This window comes from Pan troglodytes, chromosome 4 (genome assembly GCF_028858775.2).
Source record: "Pan troglodytes isolate AG18354 chromosome 4, NHGRI_mPanTro3-v2.0_pri, whole genome shotgun sequence".
Taxonomy (NCBI): domain Eukaryota; kingdom Metazoa; phylum Chordata; class Mammalia; order Primates; family Hominidae; genus Pan; species Pan troglodytes.
In genome coordinates, this window is record NC_072402.2 from 161,465,342 (window position 1) to 161,477,500 (window position 12,159).

Here is a 12,159-nt window from a genome sequence, read left to right on the forward strand (position 1 = left end):
TGATTTTCATATGTTGAACCAGCCCTGCATCCCAGGGATGAAGCCCACTTGATCATGGTGGATAAGCTTTTTGATGTGCTGCTGGATTCGGTTTGCTAGTATTTTATTGAGGATTTTTGCGTCGATGTTCATCAGGGATATTGGCCTAAAATTCTCTTTTTTTGTAGTGTCTCTGCCAGGCTTTGGTATCAGGATGATGCTGGCCTCATAAAATGAGTTAGGGAGGATTCCTTCTTTTTCTAGTGATTGGAATAGTTTCAGAAGGAATGGTGCCAGTTCCTCCTTGTACTTCTGGTAGAATTAGACTGTGAATCCATCTGGTCCTGGACTTTTTTTGGTTGGTAAGCTATTAATTATTGCCTCAATTTCAGGGCCTGTTATTGGTCTATTAAGAGATTCAACTTCTTCCTGGTTTAGTCTTGGGAGGGTGTATGCATCAAGGAATTTATCCATTTCTTCTAGATTTTCTAGTTTATTTTTGTAGAGGTGTTTGTAGTATTCTCTGATGATAGTTTGTATTTCTGTGGGATTGGTGGTGATATCCCCTTTATCATTTTTCATTGCATCTATTTGATTCTTCTCTTTTTTCTTCTTTATTAGTCTTGCTAGCGGTCTATCAATTTTGTTGATCTTTTCAAACAACCAGCTCCTGGTTTCATTGATTTTTTGAAGGGTTTTTTGTGTGTCTGTCTCCTTCAGTTCTGCTCTGATCTTAGTTATTTCTTGCCTTCTGCTAGCTTTTGAATGTGTTTGCTCTTGCTTCTCTAGTTCTTTTAATTGTGATGTTAGGGTGTCAATTTTAGATCTTTCCTGCTTTCTCTTGTGGGCATTTAGTGCTATAAATTTTCCTCTACACACTGCTTTAAATGTGTCCCAGAGATTCTGGTATGTTGTGTCTTTGTTCTCGTTGGTTTCAAAGAACATCTTTATTTCTGCCTTCATTTCGTGATGTACCCAGTAGTCATTCAGGAGCAGGTTGTTCAGTTTCCATGTAGTTGAGTGGTTTTGAGTGAGTTTCTTAATCCTGAGTTCTAATTTGATTGCACTGTAGTCTGAGAGACAGTTTGTTATAATTTCTGTTATTTTACATTTGCTGAGGAGTGCTTTACTTCCAACTACGTGGTCAATTTTGGAGTAGGTGCAGTGTCGTGCTTAGAAGAATGTATATTCTGTTGATTTGGGGTGGAGAGTTCTGTAGATGTCTATTAGGTCTGCTTGGTGCAGAGCTGAGTTCAATTCCTGGATATCCTTGTTAACTTCCTGTCTTGTTGATCTGTCTAATGTTGACAGTGGGGTGTTAAAATCTCCCATTATTATTGTGTGGGAGTCTAAGTCTCTTTGTAGGTCTCCAAGGACTTGCTTTATGAATCTGGGTGCTCCTGTATTGGGTGCATATATATTTAGGATAGTTAGCTCTTCTTGTTGAATTGATCCCTTTACAATTATGCAATGGCCTTCTTTGTCTCTTTTGATCTTTGTTGGTTTAAAGTCTGTTTTATCCGAGACTAGGATTGCAACCCCTGCCTTTTTTTGTTTTCCATTTGCTTGGTAGATCTTCCTCCATCCCTTTATTTTGAGCCTATGTGTGTCTCTGCAAGTGAGATGGGTTTCCTGAATACAGCACACTGATGGGTCTTGACTCTTTATCCAATCTGCCAGTCTGTGTCTTTTAATTGGAGCATGTAGCCCATTTACATTTAAGGTTAATATTGTTATGTGTGAATTTGATCCTGTTATTATGATGTTAGCTGGTTATTTTGCTCATTAGTTGATGCAGTTTCTTCCTAGCCTTGATGGTCTTTACAATTTGGCATGTTTTTGCAGTGGCTGGTACCGGTTGTTCCTTTGGCATGAGCCGAAGCAGGACGAGGCATTGCTTCACCTGGGAAGCGCAAGGGGTCAGGGAATTGCCTTTCATAGCCAAGCAAAGCTGTGACAGATGGCACCTGGAAAATCGGGTCACTCCCACCCTAATACTGCGCTTTTCCAATGGTCTTAGCAAACGGCACACCAGCGGATTATATCCCGCACCTCGCTCGGAGGGTCCCATGCCCACGGAGCCTCGCTCATTGGTAGCACAGCAGTCTGAGATCGAACTGCAAGGCAGCAGCGAGGCTGGGGGAGGGGCGCCCACCATTGACGAGGCTTGAGTAGGTAAACAAAGGCGGCTGGGAATCTCGAACTGGGTGGAGCCTACCACAGCTCAAGGAGGCCTGCCTGCCTCTGTACACTCCACCTCTGGGGGCAGGGCATAGCCGAACAAAAGGCAGCAGAAACCTCTGCAGACTTAAATGTCCCTGTCTGACAGCTTTGAAGAGAGTAGTAGTTCTCCCAGCATGGAGTTTGAGATCTGAGAATGGACAGACTGCCTCTTCAAGTGGGTCCCTGACCCCTGAGTAGCCTATCTGGGAGGCACCCCCAAGTAGGGGCAGACTGACACCTCACATGGCCGGGTACCCCTCTGAGACAAAACCTCCAGAGGAACGATCAGGCAGCAACATTTACTGTTCAGCAATATTTGCTGTTCTACAGCCCCCGCTGCTGATACCCAGGCAAACAGGGTCTGGAGTGGACCTCCAGCAAACTCCAACAGACCTGCAGCTGAGGGTCCTGACTGTTAAAAGGAAAACTAACAAACAGAAAGGACATCCACACCAAAACCCCATCTGTATGTCACCATCATCAAAGACCAAAGGTAGATAAAACCACAAAGATGGGGAAAAACAGAGCAGAAAAACTGAAAATTCTAAAAATCAGAGCGCCTCTCCGCCTCCAAAGGAACGCAGCTCCTCACCAGCAATGGAGCAAAGCTGGACAGAGAATGACTTTGACGAGTTGAGAGAAGAAGGCTTCAGATGATCAAACTTCTCCAAGCTAAAGGAGGAAGTTTGAACCCATTGCAAAGAAGTTAAAAACCTTGAAAAAAGATTACATGAAAAAAGATTACACAAATGACTAACTAGAATAACCAATGCAGAGAAGTCCTTAAAGGACCTCATGGAGCTGAAAACCATGGCACGAGAACTACGTGATGAATGCACAAGCCTCAGTATCCGATTCGATCAACTGGAAGAAAGGGTATCAGTGATTGAAGATTGAAGGAGTGAAATGAAGCAAGAAGAGAAGTTTAGAGAAAAAAGAATAAAAAGAAATGAACAACGTCTCCAAGAAATATGGGACTATGTGAAAAGACCAAATCTACATCTGATTGGTGTACCTGAGAGTGACGGGGAGAATGGAACCAAGTTGGAAAATACTCTGCAGGGTATTATCCAGGAGAACTTCCCCAACCTAGCAAGGCAGGCCAACATTCAAATTCAGGAAATACAGAAAACACCACAAAGATACTCCTCGAGAAGAGCAACTCCAAGACACATAATTGTCAGATTCACCAAAGTTGAAATGAAGGAAAAAATGTTAAGGGCAGCCAGAGAGAAAGGTCAGGTTACCCACAAGGGGAAGCCCATCAGACTAACAGCTGATCTCTTGGCAGAAACTCTATAAGCCAGAAGAGAGTGGGGGCCAATATTCAATATTCTTAAAGAAGAGAATTTTCAACCCAGAATTTCATATCTGGCCAAACTAAGCTTCATAAGTGAAGGAGAAATAAAATACTTTACAGACAAGCAAATGCTGAGAGATTTTGTCACCACCAGGCCTGCCCTAAAAGAGCTCCTGAAGGAAGCACTAAACATGGAAAGGATATATTTTATTTTTCTTAAAGATGTGATTCCATTGTCTTTCAGATTGCATAGTTTCTGATGAGAAGTGTTTGAGAATTTTTACGTTTTTCTCTTCCATATATGTAACTTGGATTATTTTTCTCTGGCTGCTTTAAATATTTTCTCTTCATCACTGTTTTTCAGCGGTTTGATTATCATATGCATTGATATAGTTTTATTTGTATTTTCCTTGAGGTTTCTGGACCTTTTCGATCTGTGGGTCCGAGTTTTCATCAAATTTGGCACAATTTTGACCATTGTTTCTTCAAATACTTTTTCTGTCCCTGACACCATTCTTCTGCTTAATAGTTTCCTATAATCTATTGTGACTGTTTTAGTTATTACTTTTTCCTCTGTGCTTTATTTTTGTGTATTTTTTGCTATATTTTCAAGTTCACTTTGTTCTGCAAAGTGAATCTGCTGTTAAGTCTTTCCAATGAATTTTTCACTTCAGATATTTTATTTTTCATGCTAGAAGTTCCATTTGACCTTATATCATCTGTGTCTCTTCTCAGTATGTTTATGGCTTCTTTTAACTGTTTGAACATAGTTATACTAGCTGACAAATCTGTGTCTACTAGCTCCATTATCTGTGTCACTGCTGAAAGTTTTTTTTTTTTTTTTCTTGACTGATTTTTCTCCTAGTTTTGGGTAACATCATTGCTGGAGCAGAATGAGCTACTTATTTTAGTTTATTTTTGATAGGGATATAAGCTCCATGAAGATAGGGCCTTATCTGTCTTATTCCCTGCTAAATCCCCAACTCCTGGAATAGGGATTAACTAAGTTTATCTGCCATGTCAGTGGCAGAGCTGGAGCTGAAAATCCAGCTAGTGTTCTGTGGATGGTTAAAACCTGAGATGTGCATATATTAACCAAGGACTCATTCTGGTCTGAGAAAATATCTCTTATTTATTTGCCTTTAATTTTGTCCTCTCTGTCCCTTCCCATGCCCACCATTATGTCTTCTATGATCTATCATTTCTAGAAAAAACTCTAGACGTGCCTCTTTTGTTTTTTGTCCTAGAAAATAAGTTGAAGAAGCAAACAACAGTTTGGCCACTAGCTTGTTACTTGGGGAGGGTGAGGAAATACAGAGAGAACAAATCAAATGAACATTTGTAGAAATTATTCTGATTTATGCACACATACATATGTCTGGTTAGTTCTATAATATAGAGTCCTAGAAGTGGGATTATAGGATCTTGCCAAAGTGCTATCTAGTATATACAGAATATTTGGGTTGAACATTAGCCAGATTTTCCAGATAAGAAGTTAAATGGAGAGTTCTACAACACAGTGATGGTTTATTTTGGTTCCCTCCTTAAGTCTATACTCATTCAACAGCAAGTGCTCTGTCAGCATCTAAAAACCCTAGGTGTTGCCACATTATCGAATCCAAAGTTGCACTTGTTTATTGAGTTCCAATAGCATCCAGTCTTCACCAATCCTTTGATCAGTCCATGGTTGGAGGAGTAGTTCAAAAGACATGACATGAAGAGCAGAAAAAAGGAATCTGTTGTACATTTATTAGACTCATCCATTTCATCCCTCTTAATAATTTCTTGTTTCTATTCCAAAGCAATATCTTGATATGAGTGCATTAGATTTAGGTGCAGAAGCCTTTTGTCATGTACAGAAATACAATACATCATAGGCAGGAGAAAAACAAAACCCAAGACAAAAACAATGAAAAGATGTTAGCTGTGTGTTTTTTTCCATGACACTAAAATTATATTTATTATGGGTTTCAGTGTATAATAGCATTTGATCACTGGTCAAGCATATGCTTTCTTTCTTTTACATCTTTCCCAATTTTAATAATTAATATTTAATTACAAAAGTTTACTATGACATTACTTATTGAAAGTTTCACTGAAGTGGTGAACTTTTTAAATTTATAATTGATTAATATGTATTAAGGATATTGCTGTGGACTAAATGTGTCCCCCCAGAATTTATATGCTGAAACCCTGACCCCTATTGGAATAGTATTAGGGGATAGGGACTTTTGGAAGTAATTAAGTTTATATGAGGTAATGTATTAGTGAATTTTCATACTTCTGATAAAGACTTACCTGGGACTGAGAAGAAAAAGAGGTTTAATTGGACTTACAGTTCCACATGACTGGGGAGGCCTCAGAACCATGGCAGGAGTTGAAAGGCACTTCTTACATGGTGGCAGCAAGAGAAAATGAGGAAGAAGCAAAAGCGGAAACTCCTGATAAACCCATCAGATCTCAGGAGACTTACTCACTATAAAAAGAACAGTATGGTAGAAACTGCCCCGATGATTCAAATTATCTCCCATTGGATCCCTCCCACAACATGTGGGAATTATGGGAGTACAATTCAAGATGAGATTTGCGTGGGGACATAGAGCCAAACGATATCATCCCACTCTGGCCCCTCCAAATCTCATGTCCTCATATCTCAAAATGAATCATGCATTCCCAACAGTCCCCCAAAGTCTTAACTCATTTCAGCATTAACCCAAAAGTCCACAGTCCAAAGTCTTATCTGAAACGAGGCAAGTCCCTTCTGCCTATGAGCCTGTAGAATCAAAAGCAAGCTAGTTACTCCCTAGACACAATGAGGATACAGGTATTAGGTAAATACACCCATTCCAAATGGGAGAAATTGGCCAAAACAAAGGGGTTACAGTGCCCATAAAAGTCCAGAATCCAGTGGGACAGTCAAATTTTAAAGCTCCAAAATGTTCTTCTTTGACTCCATGTCTCACATCTAGGTCATGCTAATAGTAGAGGTAGGTTCCCATAGTCTTGGGCAGGTGCACCCCTGTGGCTTTGCAGGGTATAGCCCCCTTCCTGGCTACTTTCATAGGCTGGCATTGAGTGTCTGCGGCTCTTCCAGGTATGCGGTGCAAGCTGTCGGTGGATCTACTATTCCGGGGTCTGGAAGACAGTGGTCCTCATCTCACAGCTCCACTAGGCAGTGCTCCAATAGGGTCTCTGTGTGGGGGCTCCAATGCCACATTTCCCTTCTGCACTACCCTAGCAGAGGTTCTCCATAAGGGCCCTGCCCCTGCAGCAAACTTTTGCCTGGGCATCCAGGCGTTTCCATACATCATCTGAAATCTAGGGGGAGGTTCCCAAACCTCAATTCTTGACTTTTGTGCACCCGTAGGCTCAATACCACATGAAAGCTGGCAAGGACTGGGGCTTCCACCCTCTGAAGCCATAGCCCAAGCTGTACATTGGCCTCTTTCAGCCATGGCTGGAGCAGCTTGGACACAGGGCACCAAGTCCCCAGGCTGCATATAGCATGGGACACTGGGCCCGGCCCATAAAACCACTTTTTCCTTCTGGGCCTCTGGGCCTGTGATGGGAGGGGCTGCCATGAAGGTCTCTGAGAAGCCCTGGAGACATTTTCTCCATGGTCTTGGGGATTAACATTAGGCTTCTTGCTACTTATGTAAATTTCTGTAGCTGGCTTGAATTTCTTCTCAGAAAATGGATTTTCCTTTTCCACTGCATCGTCAGACTGCAAATTTTCTGAACTTTTATGTTCTGTTTCCCTTTTAAAATGAAATGCTTTTAACAGCAGCCAAGTCACCTTTTGAATGCTTTACTGCTTAGAAATTTCTTCCCCAGACACCTTAAATCATTTCTCTCGAGTTCAAAGTTCCACAAATCTCTAGGGCAGGGGTAAAATGCCACCAGCCTCTTTGCCAAAACATAGGAAGAGTTACCTTTGCTCCAGTTCCCAACAAGTTCCTCATCTCCAACTGAGACCATCTCAGCCTGGACCTTATTGTCCATATTACTATCAGCATTTTTGTCAAAGCCATTCAACAAATCTCTAGGAAGTTCCAAACTTTCCCACATTTTCCTGTCTTCTTCTGATCCCTCCAAACTGTTCCCACCTTTGCCTGTTACCCAGTTCCAATGTCACTTCCACATTTTCGGGTATCTGTTCAGCAATGCGCCACTCTACTGGTACCAAATTACTATATTAGTCCATTTTCACACTGCTGATAAAGACATACCTAAGACTGGGAAGCAAAAGAAGTTTAATTGGACTTACAGTTCCACATGGCTGGGGAGGCCTCAGAATCATGGCAGGAGGTGAAAGACACTTGTTACATGGTGGCAGCAAGAGAAAATGAGGAAGAAGCAAAAGTGGAAACCCCTGATAAACCCATCAGATCTCGTGAGACTTATTCACTATCACAAGAACAGTATGGAGGAAACTACCCCTATGATTCAAATTATCTTCCTCCAGATCCTTCCCACAATACATGGGAATTATGGGAGTACAATTCAAGATGACATTTGGGTGGGAACGTAGAGCCAAACCACATCAGGTAATGAGTGTGCTGCCCTCATGATGGGATTAGTGTCTTTAGAAAAAGAGAAAGAGACTAGAGCTTCGTCTCTCTCTGCTTTGGAAGATAGAATGAGATGATGGCATCTTCATAACAGGAAGAACACCCTCATTCTAGACACTAGATCTGTCAGCACCTTGATCTTCGACTTCCCAGCCCCCAGAACTATGAGAAATAAGCATTGGTTGTTCAAGTCACCCAGTCTGTACTCTTTTGTTAGAGTAGCCCAATCTAAGACACGTATAACATAGAGCTAGATTGTTTTACAGTGTTATTTTTAGCATTCTGCCTACATCTGTTCCTTCTTCTTTCTTCTCTGATTATATAATTGTTAAATCCACTGTTTAATCGCCTAAGCTTTAAAACTCTAAGTCATATTCAATTTTTCACTCTTCCCCCTAACTGCTATCCATTGTGTTTCTTCCATAATATCTATATTAATTTTCTATTGCTATGATAACAAATTATTATAAACCTGGTGGCTCAGTACAGTGCAGATTTATTGTCCTGTAGTTCTGGAGGTCACAAGTCCAAAATGGGTTTCGTGGAAATAAAATCAAGGTGTTGCTGGGGCTACATTTCTTCTTGAAGCTCTGAAAGAATTCATTCCTTTCCTTGCCTCTTTTCTCTCCTAGAAGTTACCTGCATTCCTTGGCTCATGGCCCCCGTCTTCAAAGCCAGCAATGCAAGATTGAATCTTTCTCACCTTACGTCACTCTACCACAGACCCTTCTGCCTTCCTCTTCCACATTTAAGGAGTCCTGTCATTGCACTGGGCCCATCAAGAAAATCCAGGATAATTTCTTTATTTTAATGTCACCTTATTAGCAACCTTAATTTCATCTGCAACATTCTCTTTTCACAGATTCCAGGATTTAGGACATGGATCCCTTTGGGGGACCGTTATTCTGCTTACCACAATACCTATCATATGTATTTCTTCTTTTATTATAACTATGTGACTCTTTTATTTCAGGCCCACTTAGTAAGATCATCACAATAACTTTTGACTTTCTTCTCTGCCTTTAGTTTCTTATCTCTCTGACATTCTAATCTCTGGTGGCTAACTCCATAAAGGCAAGTATAGATTGGTAAATCTCTTCTCAAAAAGCTTCATTAGCAGCCTCTTCAGTAAGGCAGTGCTCACCAAGCTCTTTTAATTGTGCAACCCATCAGCACAAATTTGTTTGTATATTAATATGTTTTTATTTAGTTATTTATGTTCCTATACCATTATACTAATATATTTTAAACTTATACATAAAACAAATTCAAAAAGATGAGCAAAAGATGAAACAAACAAGATATTAAGAGATTAAAATTTTTATCTCAAGGACAAAAATTTTAACCTCTTAATATCTTGTTTACATATGTAACTAACCTGCACGTTGTACACATGTACCCTAAAACTTAAAGTATAGTAAAAAAAGATTAAAATTTTTAAATCTATAATTCAGTTAATGTTTTCCATGATAGTGTCATGAAGTTATATATGATTATATTATAAAAATCCTAGCTTAACATTTTGATTTAATAAATTGAATATTTTGGAGTTAACTCCAAATTATTTGCTATAAGTGTTATAATTTTAGAAGTTCCCTCAGAAAATACATATGAGAGAATATATTGTTAATGCAACAAATCATGACACTCAATTTTGAATGTTTTGCCAGTTATGTGAAAATTTTTCCTTTTTTGGCTGAAATTTGACACCTAAATTTCTGCCTTCCTTAACATTAACAGGTTTTCTTGCAAATTAATTATTCAAGTGTTACATATTAATAAACACTTCAAACCATCTGAAACTCTTCATTTAGAAGAGTTCTATAGACTAGAAAAATTCATTTCTAAATTTAAGCTTGGTGACATTTTTTTGAATATATCATATACTTAAGTCATTTTTAGTAACAATTTTTTTTTAAAGTGGAAGAAGTTTTCCAAACACTTATATTCTAAATGTTCTCTCCGTAGCTTTTTTTCTATCCCAGAAGCTGTACTTTCTTTTTTTTTTTTTTTTTTTTACTTTCTTAGGTATGAAAATATTTATATTTACCAGGAAGAGGCAGATAAGGCATATGTGAGAATAATCTATTGTTATCCTAGAAAATACTTGCAAATTTGAAATATAGTTTCTATAGAAGTGAAACATATAACTCATCTTTAATTTGACAACTGTATAACTCCTTTAAGTATGCTCCTTTCAGATAACCAACAAACATCTGGGTGATACGTAAGATGTTCTTGATGAGTCTTCATGTTATTATTTAAAGTATGTAAGAACGCTACTAATTAAAATTACCCATGTCAATAACTTCTGAAGGTGGCTATGTAAGGGCTGAAAGTGAAAGCCAGGTTCAGAGAAATGGCCCCCTCTCTCAAGATTCCTTATATGTATCCGTTGGTGATTCATGTCCATCTGACATATATGCCAAATAAAAAGCCATTTCAATTTTTATATTTCAAAAACTTAGGTAATGAAATACTGTCGTTTTCAGCAACATGGATGAAACTGGATGTTACTAGGTTAAGAGAAATAATCCATGCACAGAAGAACAAACATTGCATGTTCTCACTCATATACAGGAGCTGAAAGAATTGATCTCATGAAGTAGGGAGTAGAATGATAATTACCAGAGTCTGGGAAGCGCTGGGGGATTAGGAGATTGAAGAGAGGTTGGTTAATAGATACAAACATTCAGTTAGATAGAAGGAATTAGGTCTAGTGTTTGATAGTACAGTAAGATGACTAGAGTTAACAATATATTACATATTTCAAAATAGCTAGAGGATGTGAAACATTTAAAACACAAATGGCAAATGTTCAAGATGACAGATGTCTTAAATACCCTGATTTGACCATTACACATGTGTGCGGGTATCAAAATATCACATGTAACCCCAAAATATGTACTAATATTATATGTCAATGAAAAAAGAACAATGAAACTAAATGCTTTTGACATGTTCTTCCTATGTCGACAGATTGGTTATTTTTTAAGCCCCAATTTTTAGAACTGTGTCCTAGGATATAAAACTCATGCTGTTGTAATAGAATTCAGATCTCATTTCAATTTGATGACTCACCTGTGATTTTTCTACCCTGTACATTGCCTTATGTTACTCACTCTACATAGACTACCATTCTCTCTTCTTTCTTTAATTTTACTTTATCTGGTTCTCAAAATTCATGCATCTTTCAAGCCACAGGACCTGACTTATTGCAGCTGCACAGCAAATGCTGGCCGAATCAAAGGCCTTCTGTTTGTCTTTTGGTGTACTTTTCCTAACTTGTAATTACATAGCCATTTATTTGCTGACCTGCTTGTTTGTCTCACTGACAAAAATTCACAAAGATATATAGGGATTGTGGCAGCTTTACTAACCATCAAATAAATATTTGCACCTTAGTCAGTTACTTGTACAAAGTAGGTACTTTGTAACTACCTATCAGTGAATAAAGGTTATATAATTATGAAGCCTTCACTGATATTTCATACCAACTATCCATAATTAATATTTTCCTTTTCTGTTTTTTAGGATTTGTACTTTGTATAAACTAGATACCCAATAACTACTGAGTTAGAAAAAGATGCAATAAGTGACTCAGGCTTCTTTATTGTTTGCTTTTTGTTTTGTGGTTAGATCCGACCCAGCAGTAAAGGTACAAGTGGAGTGTTGATTGCTAGAGTGCTGTATAGTTGAGATGGAAAGTTATTTGGAAGGGTGCCTGATGCTGAACATCAAACCTTTAGTTGTTCAGTTACGGAAGTCATGTCTGTATATGCCATTTCACAGCATTGTGCAAATTGCTTATGACTGTACCCAGTAGAAGGATATTCAACCGTAGCTCAATTGCAGCAGTTTAAAAACAAACTCCAGAGCCCAATATCACAACTGTTTTCTTCCTTTTTGATCTTACCTCATTAGGGGGACAGGGTAAGGGTGATATAATGTGCCGAAATCTGTCAATACTTTGTGTTTCTCATTCATTAAAACCTTCAGATCTGTTTTCCTAGAGGCTCCATTTACCAGGGAGGGCAAGGAGAAAAACACTAAACAGGTGTTCTTGACTTGAAAAACAGCAATTTC